Here is a 16,074-nt window from a genome sequence, read left to right as displayed (position 1 = left end):
TATAAAGACAGCATTGTGAGTTTTGGGGTACTTGAGTTTAGCTTAGCTCGTCTTAGATTGTGCTGCATCCTGCATGAATAAAGAGATACTGCCTACAACCCAGCCATGAGTCCCTGGTCATCTGTTACCCGCCTGTGAAGCCAGCCCAGCGAAAACAACATAACCCGTCGAAAACAACAAACTGTATTCTTAAATCCTGTATATTTTAAATCAGTATTTTATAATAAAACTTATTACTTCTACTACTATTATTATTACCACTATCAGGATAATAACTGGGCTCAGTGCTTGAACAATGCTTTCACCATCCTTTTGTATCTTAGAGCCCCCAAACCTGTTTCTTCTCTTAAAGATGTTTGCTATTAGATGAAAGAATGAAACTTTCAAAGAAGGAGGATGCAAAAGAAAGGAGTGAAAGTGAGGAGGGAAAAAAAAGTTGTAACAGGCAAGATCCTGATTCTAAAGCCAAGACTGATCTATGTCCTGTGTGGTTCTTAGACTGAAGAGGGCAAGTGTCTATCCCTATAAATGAGCCGCATCCCTCTGGCTCCTACCTCTGCTAAGCTCTATAAGCACGTCTTCTTTTCACTTCCCTGGCCCTAAGCCCAATGCTTCAAAGATACTGTGAGCCTCTGGACAGTCAGATTTCACTCCTGGGAGGGGGTTCAGCCACAGAAAAGGAGAATTCGAAGTAAAAAGCATTGCTGACCTTGCAGCCTGTAATTAATTTATAGTATTATTAGTGACAGCAGGCATCACAAGGTCTTTATTTTCTTCTTCCAAAAATTAATTTACCCTCCTCTTCTATCACCCTTCAGTTTTAGTCAGAATTAAATGTTCTTCCTCCCACCAGGTTTCCAGGCTCTGTGAATCATGGGCTTTTTGGGGAGAGAGGGGCGGGGGTGAGGTTGGGGGTGGGGGGGTGGTGGTAGATGGTGATGTGATGTGGTCCTTGGAGCTGACAGGTCCATGCTGCTCTCTGTGACCTCAATGGAGACTTTGGGGTCTCCGTCCTACCATGAAGAAATGCATTTGGTCTTTTCTAAAAGGAAAAAGTCCCCTGGACAAGGTCATCTGTCTTGTTTCTGTTGCTGTTTGTCACGCAGCTTCAAATGTGGTGACTCATTGTCACAGGTTGGAATAAACCTCTTTGCTAGCATTTATTAAAAATGAATTCCCACCACCTGGGGAGGCTGACAGCCTCTTGTAAACCTCCCAGCCGGGGACTGATGAAATTTTTTTCTTTCTTTCTTCCTTTCCTTCTTTCTTTCTTTTTTTTGTTCTTCCATTCTTCCTTCCTTTCCCTCTTTCCTTCCTTTCTTTTTTATTGAGGGATTAATGTTTTACAGTTGACAGTAAATTCAATAGTTTGTACATGCATAACATTTCCCAGTTTTCCATATAACAATGCAACCCTCACTAGGTCCTCTGCCATCATGTTCCAGGACCTGAGCCCCACCCCCCATCCACTTGAGTCTTTTACTTTAGTGCAATACACCAACTCCAGTGATGAAATAGTTTGTTTTTTCTTTTTTTATGTTTATTTTCCCTTTTGTTGCCCTTGTTGTTTTTCATTGTTGTTGTAGTTATTATTGTTGTTGTTATTGATGTCATCATTGTTAGACAGGACAGAGAAATGGAGAGAGGAGGGGAAGACAGAGAGGGGGAGAGAAAGACAGACACCTGCAGGCCTGCTTCACTGCCTGTGAAGCGACTCCCCTGCAGATGGGGAGCCAGGGGGTTTGAACCAGGATCCTTATGCCAGTCCTTGTGCTTTGTGCCACATGCGCTTAACCCGCTGTGCTACCGCCCAACTCCTGATGAAATAGTTACTAATGGCACAGTCTCTAAAATAGCCTGTTTGTGCTTTTACTCTTGTTGTTTTGTTTGCTTTATTTCACAGGTCTTCGCATCTCAGCCGTCAAATGAGGTACTGAACTCTTGGCTAGTGAGAAGGAAAAAAAAAAACAAACCAAAACCTGTATTCTTCCCTGTCAAAATGGTCTGGTCTCTTAGGAAAAGCTGGGTGGATGGCAGCTGGAAGAACCAAAAGGCAGGAATCTCTGAGCAGGCTGGTTCCTTCCCTCTGGGTGTTCTGTGCTCAGAGAGAAAATGGTGGACAGGTCTGCCTTGGGGGGAGGCAGGGGCCCACAACAATGCCTCTAGGTCATACCTCCACCGTATCTTCTGGTTATAGTTTCAGAAGTTAGAAGTTCTGGTTAGTCATAGAGGAATATGGTGTTTATAATTAAAATACCAGAAGGAGATAACTGTCTTAGAGTAGAAAACAGAACTGGCAAAATAGTTCACATGGATAGTGTGCTGGTTTGCCATGCACCACAATCCAAGTTTAAGCCCAGGCCCCACCACATTGCAGGAAGATTTTGCTCTGCTCTCTCTCTCTCTCTCTGTCTCCCTCTCTCCAACTTTCACTCTCCTCCCCTCCTTTTCCCTTTCTCCCTCTCTCACCATCTTAAAAAAAAAATAAAGAAAAGAAAAAGAAATAGAATTCCCCATAAACCAGAGGGAAAATCCACTGGAAAGTTATTTTTCTCTCTGTTGGCTTCTGTATGGATAATCATAGTTGGATGGTAACATCTGTTGGTTATCATCTTTTCCTATTACAAAAATGGATGACATAAGTGAGGTAACTTAAGGGATGCTTTTTTAAAATTTAATTAAATTATTTATTTATTTATTCCCTTTTGTTGCCCTTGTTTTATTGTTGTAGTTATTATTGTTGTTGTCGTTGTTGGATAGGACAGAGAGAAATGGAGAGAGCAGGGGAAGACAGAGAGGAGGAGAGAAAGATAGACACCTGCAGACCTGCTTCACCGCCTGTGAAGCGACTCCCCTGCAGGTGGGGAGTCGGGGTTCGAACCAGGATCCTTATGCCGTTCCTTGTGCTTTGCGCCACCTGCCCTTAACCCGCTGCGCTACCGCCCGACTCCCAAGGGATGCTTTTTATCATGAAACACTCTGGTAGAATACCCTTCTCTAATGAATTAGCACTCTTTTGTGAATGGAATGATCTTGTCTGCCAAGCCCAGTGCTGTTTTCTGCTGGACACTTGTCAGCTTCAACAATTGCTGACCTTTCCTCTTTTTATTTTTTTCCCCCAAACCCTACTGCCCTGCCTCCTGTCCACCATCACTGTTTCTTCTGAGTACAATGGAGTTCGCTAGATCTTTGTCTTTTTATTTAGACTCATGCTACAGTAAGTACCTCTCTGAGACTATATCTACATTACTAATGTTAAAGCTTAGCTGTCCTAAAGCTTCCTAGTCACAGCTCTACATAAAATTGTATTACTTCTAGGGTGGTATAGTATAGAGATGTAGTGTGAGTGTGTGTGTGTGTGTGTACATCTCAAACATTATCATTTGGGGAAAAGGATGTTTACATTGCAACTGTGGAAGCAAGTTAAGATGAATATTCAAGATCTGTCTTTTCCAACTGTCCTACTGACATGTTGCTGCCAGAAATTCCTTACTAGTTACTTATTAGTCTCTAAGCATTTTTGTTTTCCAGTGTATTACAAATAATCTGTGCTATCTAACCCTGACATTAGAAATTTCTCCTCTCTCCCTCCAAAAAAAGACTGAGAATATATAACCCTTTTTCATGCCAGGAAGAGTAAAGAAGTGGAACATGACAGCAATAGAATCATACTGTTACCTACCAATGCTGCTTAGAAAGAGCACTCTTAAGAGCCATGTCACATCACTGACAATAAAATTCATCAGAGTGGGCTAACTGCTGTAACAAATAGATCTCTGAGTGCATAAAATCACTAACACACCCAGAATTTACTTCTTGCTCATAAAACAAGTGGATGGTTGAACAGTTCAGTAGGGTGACTCTCCTCAACATTATAATTCTAGGGCTCAAGCTCCACTGCTTCTGTTTTCAATATGTGACTTCCAAGATTGCCTCTTGCTCAGGAGAAAAATTTCATGGAGGAGCATAGCATGGCAGAGCTTCATGGGCCAGTCAGTTCCTGGAAACACTGCAAAGGATCTTGGGAAATGTAGTTCCCAGATGGGTATCCATTTTCTAGCAACAACTGTGTGTTATGGAAGGAAGACTTTGAATTCTTGTCATTTTTCATATGATCATCATCATGTTGTTTTCACATAATGTCATTTGAATTCACTGTTTAGAAGACATTGTTTACATGTGTTTGTATATTCACATGAAGAATTATATGATACACAAAACATATGACATAATCGAATTATTTAAAAAGTAGGCATTGATTGGAGATATTATTGCTGCTCTATTTTTGTAGGCGAACAAACTGAAACTCAGAGATTAAATTACTTGTCCAAGTACTTAGAATGTAAGTATTGTGGTGAAATTATAGTAACAGTATAGGCAGTATATTCTGGAATATTATTCAAATCCTTGATTGCTTGGTACTAAAGTCTAGTACTTTTCTTTTCTTTCCTTTTTAACAATTTCTTATTTTACTAAGGAAATATTTATTATGATGGAGACATCTCAAACCAGATGCTTGTGCATGTTAACTTGGATGCTTTACCATTTATGCCACCATCTCACCTTTGTGCTTTCGTTTTAATGTTACACTGCCTAGATAGAGCTGGCACATTTCTGACTGAAGACCTGATAACCTCCATAGACATCCTAAATTCAACATGTCACTAATCAGAAGACCTTGTCTTCAAGCTCAGGTTCTGTGCATTACTCAGGTTTGTTAGCTTATTGACTTTGATTAGTTCCTCAAGGTGTGAGTTCCAATTTGTTTCCCCATCGCTTCTCACCTCTTTCATTATACACTGCCTTGTCTATTTTGCATATTTTCTAGACAGTCCAAATATCATCACTCTTGTCAGTAGGGTTGAGGGAGAACTTTGAGATGGTGACGATCGTTATCTTGAAAGCTCTCTCCACATTTGGGTTCAGGCTACTTCTCTTCTCACTTTCTGTTTGACACTGAAGACACTGGGGGAAGCTTGTACATCTCAGTAATCCTCAAGTACTCAGTCCTGGCTTGAGTCATGGACTCCTACTCCTGGAGACACATTTTTGCTGATGAAAATGAGCATGTGGGTCTCACCTTCTACTCTCACAGGCCTGCCTCCCAACTTCTTTGGGGACATCTTTTCTTAATCTGGATCTCCTATCTTTGAGCTGTGTTGGTATTCTTCGTGTTGGTTTGGTCCCCTTCCCCCACCTCTGAGAGAAATGGTTTGGTCCTTGCTAGTTTCGCGCCCCTCTTTCTCCCCGCCCCGTATGCTAAGGACGCCCTGAGTCCCAGCAGCAGCAGCGGAGAAAGAAACACGGGGAAGCACATGGTGTGGTGATTTGACCCTTCGTGAATAAAGATTAAACTGCAGCTTCTCAGCCCAGCCGTGTGTCCCCGAGTCTGTCTCTCTCTACCACCGCGACGCTAGCCTGGCCTGCTGGAGCCCCCGAAACTTTAACAACAGAGCTGATCTGAGTGAAGCAGGACAGGACTTAATATATCAGAGTTCCTCTTCCACACAAACAATCCTCAGGGTCTTTAGTAAGCTCAGCCTATCGGAACATAAGGGTCTCTGAGATGGTTTGTTTATAAGGGAAACCCAGGCTACTTAGTTAGAGGGATCTACAAAACAAGCTGGCATCCACTGAAAATTAAGCACAAAAAATAATGTGAAAAATGGCAACTGATGACTTGAGATTTTTAATTCTTCTTATCTTTTCATTCTTTGCCAAAACTATTTTGTTATGAAATGTGAAAGAAAATATGTGTATAGGTCTTGTTTAGTTTTTCCTTCTCAAATGCCAGGTGTTGCTGCTAATCTTTACAAATATCTTGTAAAATAGGTATTATGCATATTTTACAGCTGAGGGAACTTATCTTAGTAAAGCTGACAAGCTAACTTACATAAGTGAATAAAACCCCCTCTTATTTCTATAACTGTGGTCACAGGGCAAAAGGCCATGTCTGCCACCTGTATATATTTTTTATCTCCATAGTCAGTACAATTTATGTCATAAAGTAGGGGCTCCCTAAATGTTTGTTGAGTGAAAGGAATGAATGAAACTATTTGGTGATTTTAACTTTATAGTCTCCACCACCTAGAGGTGGCATAAGTTGAGATGGACTGTCTTATCATGTGGTAACAAACAATTCCAATATTTCGGCAGATCAGAACAATAAAGGTTTGTTTCTTGTTCTCATTTCATCACTTGTTGGGAAGCTCTGCTCCTTATAGGAAGTCTACAACTCAGGCTGCTGAAGCTGCTCCTATTTGAATTGAATTGATTCTGGTTACTCTATAGTGGGACACTTTTTTATTTGGCTATTTATTTTGCACCAGGGTTATTGCTGGGGTCAGTGGATTTGCATGAAAAATCCACCACTTCTGGTGGCCATTTTTCCCCTTTAAATGCCCCCCCCCCCATTTTATTTTATTTGATAGGACAGAGAGAAATTGAGAAGAGCAGAGGAGATAGAGATAGTGAGAAAAGTAGAGAGACCTGCAACACTGCTTCACCAGGGAGGACCAACTCAGTCCAACCCTGAACCCTTTAAAAATATCAGGATTGGGGTCTGGGAATAAATCACCCAGTAGAACACACACATTACTGTGCACAAGGACCCAATGTTCTAGCCCCCAGCCACATCAAGGGTACACTTATGCAGGGGAAGAAGCTTCACAACCAGGGGGAGTGGTGCTATGGTGCTTCTCCTCTCTCTCCTTCTCTCTGTTCCTCACCCTTCAGTTTCTGGGAGTGGTGGAGCTGTACAGGCTCAAAGTCCCAATAATAAGTGTGGTGGCAAAAACCAAAGTAACAACCAAAATACCGGATTGCTTCAGGTGCATTTTCTCAACTCTCTTATCTTGTCGGATCACCAACCATGAGCCCCCTCTCTCAGGAAGAGGATAGAGGCCTTAAGAAGTCTATTTATTATATCAGAATACTTGAACTTACCCTGACTTTCAAATGGCAAATGCTGGTGTCTCCAAATTCTATTCTTTGTTTAAAGCTCTGCAAGATCATGGGGTTTAGAGAGTTGAACTTCAGTAGTTAGGAAGCAGGTGGTAAAAGTCTGAGCTACATTGAGATCATTCCTATGGTAGTTAGAGGCTGTAGGTAGTGACAGAACATTCCATTCAATTTCCATTCAGTATGGACCATTGGTGTTGACAGCTGGAATGTGACTGGATAATGTTCCTATCCATTCATTGTGACTCATGTTGTATGTTTCTGGAAAATCAAATGAAATCCACAAGTTCAGTTCTAACTGTGAAGTACTGAACAAACACTAGAGTAGCAAGGAAGCATGCTTTTCAGTGCACAGTGAAGGAACTTTTGTTGATCTTGTCATTGGAGAGTTGAAGTGTTAAGAGTAATTTTGTCGCTAGATGAAAGTCCAATGCAATTTCCTTTAAAAAAAACCAATCAAGAGGGTTAGAAAGAACACTCAGTGTGTTAAAGCACAGGATTTGCTTTTCCAAGACCCCAGAGGTTCCAGATTCAATCTTCAGCATTGCTGTAAACCAGAGTTGTGTGGTGCTCTAGTCTCTCTCTACCTACATGCCTGCTGTAAGCTGAAGGAAAGAGATGAAAACCAGATTTGAAGCCAGCAAGATAGTTTACTTGGATAGTGCATCTTCTTCGTCATGCACACCACTCAGGTTTAAGACTGTCTCCCATGGCACTGGAAGAAGCTTCAGTGCTCCTGTGTCTCTCCTTCTGTTTCTTTTCTTTTTTTTTTTTTTTAAATGTAAAAGTTTTATTTGTCTAATTTCTTTTTTATTCTATTTTATTTATTTATTATTTCTTTATTGGGGAATTAATGTTTTACATTCAACAGTAAATACAATAGTTTGTACATGCATAACATTCCCCAGATCCCAATTTAACAATACAACCCCCACTATGTCATTCTCTCCTTCTCTTTCTATGTCTTTGTTTTTATTGAAAAAAGTTGATCTGGAGCAGTGTAAACCTAGTGAAAGAAAACCAAACATTCCAATAGCACAGTTGCTTGAAAAATTTATTATTGATTTTCTTTACAGATGTAAAATGAATTTCCTTTTTTTTTTTTTTTAGGAATCACAAGAGGTGGTTATTGCCCTACAGACAAAGATCATTCTGGATTATGTTAATTTCCCCTTCTGTATACTCCATCCAAAAACAATTGATTGCTTTCACCTATAATCTATAATCTATTGTCAGAGAGACTGTTACCAACCCAGGGCCCAAAGGATCTGTTTTTGTTTACATTATCTTCATGCTGAGAAATCTACTCTCTTTTGAAGGTCTCATTAATATACTAGCAAAAAGCATATGGAATTTGGATTAATAAATACCCATTTATTACCTGTATAATATTGGTGAAGCTGCTGACCATCTTTGAGAATCAGATTTTTACTTTGGAAAGTAGGTATAATGGTACTTCTAAGGGACTTTATGTAAGTATATAATAATTTTAACAAAAGTTCTTTCACTGTGCACTGAAAAGCATGTTTCCTTGCTACTCTAGTATATATATAAGACTATATATTATAATATATTATACATAACATATATAATATATATCTAGTATATAAATAAGATTATATATTGCAAAGGATATAACACCTTATCTAAAATATAGCAAATGTAGTAATCAACAAATATATATATTTTAAATTAATTGTTTTTTATTTATAAAATGGAAATATTGACAAGACTATAGAATAAGAGGCGTACATTTCCACACATTGCCCACTCCCAGAGCTCTATATCTACCCCACTCCCTTGATAGCTTCCCTATTCTTTATTCCTCTGGGAGTATGGACCCAGGATCATTGTGGGGTACAGAAGGTGGAAGGTCTGGCTTCTGTAATTGCTTCTCTGCTTAACATGGGCATTGGTAGGTCAATCTATACTCTCAGCCTGTCTCTCATTCCCTAGTGGGCAGGGTTCTAGGGAAGTGGGGCTCCAAGACACATAGTGGGGTCCTCTGCCCAAGGAGGTCAGGTTGGCACCATGGTATCATCTAGAACCTGGTGCCTGAAAAAGAGTTAAGATATAATGCAGAACAAATTGTTGACTAATCATGAACTTAAAGGAAAGAATATTTCAGATTAAGATTGGGGTCTCCATTTTAGAAAAAGGTAGTAGGTCTATTTTAGGTATATTCCAAGAGGCACATGACTTTACTAGTACTTGCCTGAGCTTGACATCTAATATGCAGGTGGACCCAGGTTATTATCTGAGGAGATGGTGTCATAGTTGGAAAAAGGACTAGAAAGCTGGATTTGGTAAGAGAGTAGCTCCCAAATATGGGGAAAGTATATAAATACTGTTAACTGTAAACCTCACCGACTTGATCTAGATACCCTCCTCACCTACTTCCTATTACAGTTCCCTCACTCACTCCAAAGCTAACCCAGTCAAACCAAGGAATGCAAAAGTTGAATAAGGGTAAGAAACTGGCATACTTTAAGGATGACTCTTTAGTCACTATCAGGCCACCCCATCAGCTGGGGCCCTATTCGGGGAATCCTGAGATTCCCAAACAGACATGATGGGCCTAAACCTCAAATAAATCCCTCTCTCCATTGTTACCAGTCATTCCTATCAGGAACAACACAATAGACCCCTTTGTGGGCCCCCATAGGACCTTGCCCTCACCTTGGATCAACAATGGTAGAGAATGTTCCATCTTCCCAAGGGAGGATGGACAACATACTCTATGCTACACCTGAGGAAGATGAGTTGATATTGGGGTAGCCTGGAATGTTCCTACTCATGGCCACAGAATGTGAACTCAGATCTACAGGGATGCAGAGGTCACATAGGCTCCTAAGCTGAATATGGGCCCCAGATCACATCAAATCGATGGAGTTTATAGTCAACAATATTTATACACCTTTCCCATATTTGCAAGCTACTCTTCTCTGATCCAGCTTTCTGCTCATTTTTCCAGCCATGACATCATCTCCTTAGACAATAACTTGGATCCACCTGTATATTAGATTTCAGGCTCAGGGGAAAAAAGAAAAAAAAAAAACTAGTATAGCCACAGGCCTTTTGGAATATAACTAAAATATGTCTACTAGCTATCTACAAAATGGAGGACCCCCAACTCTTCATCTGCTCTATTCCAACCTTTAGGTCCATGATTGGTCAACAATTTGTTTGGTTTTGTATGTTAACTCTCTTGTCAGCCACCAGGTCCCAGATGCTAGCAATGATGCAAACCAGATTTCCCTGTACAGACAACTTCACCAATGTGTCCTAGAGCTCTGCTTCCCCAGAGCCCTTCCCCACGGGGGAAAGAGAGACACAGGCTGGGAGTATGGATAGACCAGTCATGAACGCCCATGTTCAGCAGGGAAGCAATTACAGAAGCCAGGCCTTCAAACTTCTGCATCCTACAATGACCTCGGGTCTATACTCCCAGAGGGTTAACGAATAGGAAAGCCATCAGGGGAGGGGATGGGATATGGGGTTCTGGTGGTGGGAAGTGTGTGGAGTATCCCTCTTATCCTATGGCTTAGTCAATATTTATTTTTTATAAATATAAAATTGAAAAAAAGAAAGGGAGAGAGACAGAGAGACACCTGCAACAGTGCTTTACCTCTTGCAAAGCTTTGCCCCTGCAGGTGGGGACTGGGGGCTTGAGCCTGTGTCCTTGCACACTGTAACATGTATTCTTAACTAGGTGCGTCACCACCCAGCCCCTCAAGTGATTTTTCTAGATACCTCACCACCAAGACTAGCCTCAAATTTGCACCTAGAGGAGGTTTATCTTCAGATTGGCAGACTTTAATGATGACTCTTTAGTTACAACCAGGCCACCCCATCACCTGGGGCTCTAGTCAGGGAGCTCTGGGGTTCCCACACAGAAATGATGGGTCTAGACCTCTAACAGATCCCTCTCACCATTGTCACTGGTCATCTCCATCAGGAATAACATAATAGAACCCTTTGTGGGCCCCTACGGGACCTTGTCCTCAAAGTGGATCAATAATGGTAGGGAATGCTCCATTCTTTGAAGGGAGGTTGGGTAACATAGAGGAAGATGGGTCCTGAAATTAGTGCAGCCTGGAATGTTCCTAGCCATGACCACAGAATGTGAGCACAGACCCACAGGCATGCAGAGGTTACATAGGCTACTGTGCTGAATATGGGCCCCAGATCAACAAATATTTTTAAAAGTTCTAAGTTGGATTGTGAAGGCATCCCACAGTTTTATTGACTATTGCTTATGTATAGTGATAGAGTGTCTAGATGTGTCTTTGGCATCAAACAATCATTTAAGTGTATCTTGGTGTGAGGGATTATGCATGGGGTCGTGAGGCATGTCTCTACTCTAGGTGCTGTGTGACTGCACTGTGAAATACAGTCCTAGTGTCATTAAACAGTGTTACTAGAGATTTCACATTAATTTCTGTGGTCAGTAGCTACCTTGTTTGGTGGTGGTGGTGGGGTAATGGCTGGAATACTTGTAAGGTCCTGGTAACATATTTCTTGATCTAAGTATTCAGGCTATTTAGTTTTCAAAACATTCATAGAATGTACACTTTAACAAGTCCACTTTTTTCTATATTTTCTGCATCAATACAAAGTACGAAGCTGCAGGGAGCTAACAGTAGGTAGCACACTAGATTTTCATACCTTAGGTCAGTAGATCCCAGATCCAGTCTCCAGTACTTCCATAAGCCAGAGTCAGTAGTACTCTTGTCTCTTTCTCTCTCCCTCTGTCTCTCATTAACATTAGTAAATATGGGCTGGTGGGATAGCTTGGATAGTTTACATAACCCAGGTTTGAGCCTCCGCCCCCTCCCCATTAAAGGAAGCTTCAGTGTCTTTCACATTCCCCCTGCCTTCCTACCTCTCTGTGTCTATTTAAAATAAGTAAGTTAGTAAAATTTTAAAATGAAAAGCTGTAATAAAACTGCTAGGCCAGGAATCTAATTTGGCAAGACAACTAATCGACATTTAACAGCTTTCTGCAAGGAAACTGTCTTTCTTGCTCTCTCAAATAATATCCTTTCTAGGGGGAAAATTAAACATTTCAGACATATAATTTTTGTTTCTTTTTAAGTGTTTGTAAATTTAAATTTTATACCATCTGAGTTTGGAATTCTACTCATTTCCTATTTGTTTACACTTAACCAATACTGTTTTACCTAACCTCTTTTAAGCATAATTATTAAGTGACAATAGTAATGAGTGAGATAACTTTGTGTACTACCTACAGTTAGAATTATGCCATTTATGATAACATTCATATCTTCCTTTCTGATCTAATCTCTTCTACTTTTCTTTATATGTATGCATCATTCAATACGTTATTTGTCTTTTTTTGAATTTCAAATGTTATGGCTTGACTCTAACTACAAATTACTAAGAGTTTCCTAAAGTTTTTTTTAACAAACATACAAAGTGATTGCTACTCTTAGGATTGCTACTCTTTAAGGATTTATGTTGCTTCCCCATCTTACAAACAGTTAATATTACATTCTTCATTTTGCTCTGCTACATAGTGTCATTACTCTCCATTCCCCTCCTCACGCTGCCTTTTTGTCTCAGCTCCAGATTTCTTTTTGCAATATGTTGACGTTTTATGGATCATTAACCATTCTCCAGTTTCAGCAATTATCATTTTATCATTCCTACTTCATATAATAACATCCTCTCTCACTCGCCATGTGCAGTTTTTCTTGTAGAATTCTAAGGCAAGTCCCTGACATTTTATTGTTTCCTTTGTAAGGGTGTTGATATGAATCTCACCTACAGCATAAGTTAAATATAGTTTCATACTTTAATATGAGATACTCAGCCTGTGGAAACATTAGTTACTCAGATGCTGTTTCATTGGTGGATTTTCTAAGTCATTTATCTTTGCCCCATAATTTTCTTGTTCTAGTTTCCCAGAATGTCTTCATTTTCCATACCACTAGTTTCGATAGAAAGAGTGAACTTAACTACCATAATTTCCAGTTTGAAAATCATTCTAATCCGTTTGCAATCATTTTAAGCTGCAGAATCTGAGGAGTTGAAGTTCACTGTTATACATATATGTACATTTCCTTTGGGTGTTTAACCTTACCTTTCAGTAACTATCTCACTCACCTGTATACTGATGTTTTAATCTCATACTCTCTCTCTGGCTGCTTGTTTCTCAGGTGACCAGTCATCTTTCTCTCTAGAATACAAATCTACTTGATAAATTACCATTAGTGGCAAAAATCCCACCAGCTTCGAAAGTAAATGTGTCTTGATTAGTGTTCGTTGATTCAGTGATGTATCCATGACCAGGGATTCGTGTGTCTCATCCTATTACTGTTGTCCTCTAGAAACAAACAGTAACAATACTATTTATTTATTTACTTATTTATTTTGTCATTGCTAGGATATCACCATTCTAGGTTGGTTTTTTCAAATAGAAATAGACAAAAAGGGGGGGCAGGTGGTGGCGCACCTGGTTGAGCACACATGTTATAATGTGCAAGGACCCAGGGTTCAAGCTCCTGGTTTCCACCTGCAGGGGGAAAGCTTTGTGAGTGGTGAAGCAGGGCTGCAGGTGTCTCTCTGTCTCTCTCCCTCTCTATCTCTTCATTCCTCCTGATTTCTGGCTGTCTCTATTCAATAAATAAAGGAGAGAGAGAGAGAGAGAGAGAACCCCACAGCACCAAAACTATTTATGTGGATGTGAGGATTCTGTAGGAGTGAGTGTGTATGTGTGTGTGTGTGTCCATAGGGGCATGATTGCATGCACCTGCAGTGGGGGAGGATGTGGTTGTAGGTTCCAATTGCTTAATTGCAGGTTTAAAATAATTGAGGGTATTTTCTTTTTTTAATATTTATTTATTTATTTATTCCCTTTTATTGCCCTTGTTTTATTGTTGTAGTTATTATTGATGTCACTTTTTTTTGATAGGACAGAGAGAAATGGAGAGAGGAGGGGAAGACAGAGAGAAGGCGATAAAGGAGAGACACCTGCAGACCTACTTCACCGCCTGTGAAGGGACTCTCCTGCAGGTGGGGAGCCGGGGGCTCGAACCCGGATCCTTACGCCGGTCCTTGTGCTTTTGCGCCACCTGCGCTTAACCCGCTGCGCTACCGCCCGACTCCCGAGGGTATATTTTTTTTTAAAACTTTTCCTATTTTTGTTAAACACATCTTTAAAAAATAAGGATGAATAAACATAAATGTTTGCATACAAATGAATCACCTCTGGTTTCCAGAAACCTCTTTAGAGGTCTGCAGGAAAAAAAAATATGGCTTTATGAAGGGAAGTGAAGAAAAACAAGGTTTAGTCCTCAGAGTGGCAAACATAATGAATGGGTTGCCAAGATAGCTCACCTGGGGAGAGCACCTGCTTTGCCAAGCCATAGTCTCCACCAGATTGGAAGAAGCTTTGATGTGATGGCATATAAGCCCCTAACCCCTTGTGCTTCTCTTTCTCTTTCTACCTAAAAAAGTTTACTAGAGTGTCGAAGCCCTCGTGATGAGGAAAATAATAATGATGATGATGATGATAATAATAATAATAATGATTCCAGGGACATATCTTACTTGGGTGGTGTTCTGCCTTGCCATGTATGCAACCCAGGTTTGAGTCTGGTCCTCAATGCACTGAAAGAAGCATTCATGCTGTGATCTCTTTCACTCTTTCTCTTTCTGCCTCTTTGTCGCTAGAAAGATAAATAAATAAATAAATAAATAAATAAATAAATAAATAGAAACTAAAACATAATGAACATACACTAGAGCTTGCCTTGGAAATAAGACGACTTTAGCTTTTGTCACCCAGTGGCATGATCCTGGCAAGTCATCGAAATTTTAAAATTGGGTATCATCATACCTCCTCATATGGTTATTTTGAGGATTAGTGGAATCATGGCAAATTGCTAAATACATGTTATCATAATTATCATTATCACTTTAAATTTCATCATGGAATGCAAAACACTTTATGTTTGTTACTACTGATGCATAATATTCTACCTTCTGGAATTTTTTCCCCTCTAACGTCCCAATACATCTAAAGCATTGATGTCACTCTTCTTTCTCAACCATGCACAGAACATCTCTGCACCAAATTAATTTGGTGATAGTAAATAGTGCCATTTTACATTTAAAAAATCAATTTGGATGTTAATGCTCCTATCCCTTAAGCGAGTCTCAGTGGAAATCCCACCTTCATCTCAAGTGGATTTGCCCTGAGGGGGAGGAGGCCTAGTGAGATTCCTTGCTGCTAATGGAGTAATTAATTGGATGTGTTTAAGACTAAAGATGGTGTGATTAAGAAAACCCTTGATCTAAGTGACTAAAAATATACTCCAGGTTTTCCAGAGGTGTACTTGTGATCCAAACCTGGCATTTTCAGAATCACACTAACAGTCTTCTGCAGGTGAAGAGGAGGAGGAGGAGGGTAAGCAAAAGGAAATGAGAAGCACACAAAAGAAAGACACGAAAGAAAGTTGCTAGAGAAAAGTCAACTTGAAAAAAGAAAATGAAAAAACAAATTTAACTGGCCTCTGATTTTCTCTCTTTTTTTATGGAAAAAAAATCCAGGTGTCCTAATCTCCCACAAATTAGAAAGCTGTGCCTTTTCTACACAGATGGTACACAGAGCAGGAATGGACATGACAGTGTACCTGACTCATTCTTCTTTTGAAGTTGGGTGTTCCCAGACAGTACTTTTCCAGATAGTCTGTTATGAGTAGACATAGCAAGGCATGATGATTTGGGGGATGGGGTGAAGTTAGTAAAGACAGAATCTAGAAAAATCATCCTGGAGAGAAACAGATTGTAGACAACAAGCAATTGTTTCTCATTTCCTTAGATGTGATAACAGCTAAAAGATTTTGTTTGGGCATAGTTTTGTCAGGATAATAAAACCAATGGCTTTGGAGTTCTTGCAGCATTTTGCTCTGTGAGATGTCCAGATTTTTAAGAGACATGTGAATACATACTACAACAACTTAGATTTACTTTATTGAAATTTTTTTGAAGACCAAAGTAGTAACAGTCATTTTTGTGTAAAACATAATGTTACAAGTGTTCTTTCTACTAATCAGGGACATAAGAAAATTAGAAAAACAAGCATGT

Source organism: Erinaceus europaeus, chromosome 2, assembly GCF_950295315.1.
Source record: "Erinaceus europaeus chromosome 2, mEriEur2.1, whole genome shotgun sequence".
Taxonomy (NCBI): domain Eukaryota; kingdom Metazoa; phylum Chordata; class Mammalia; order Eulipotyphla; family Erinaceidae; genus Erinaceus; species Erinaceus europaeus.
The sequence above is the reverse complement of the archived record's forward strand: the minus strand, read 5'-3'. Positions refer to the sequence as shown.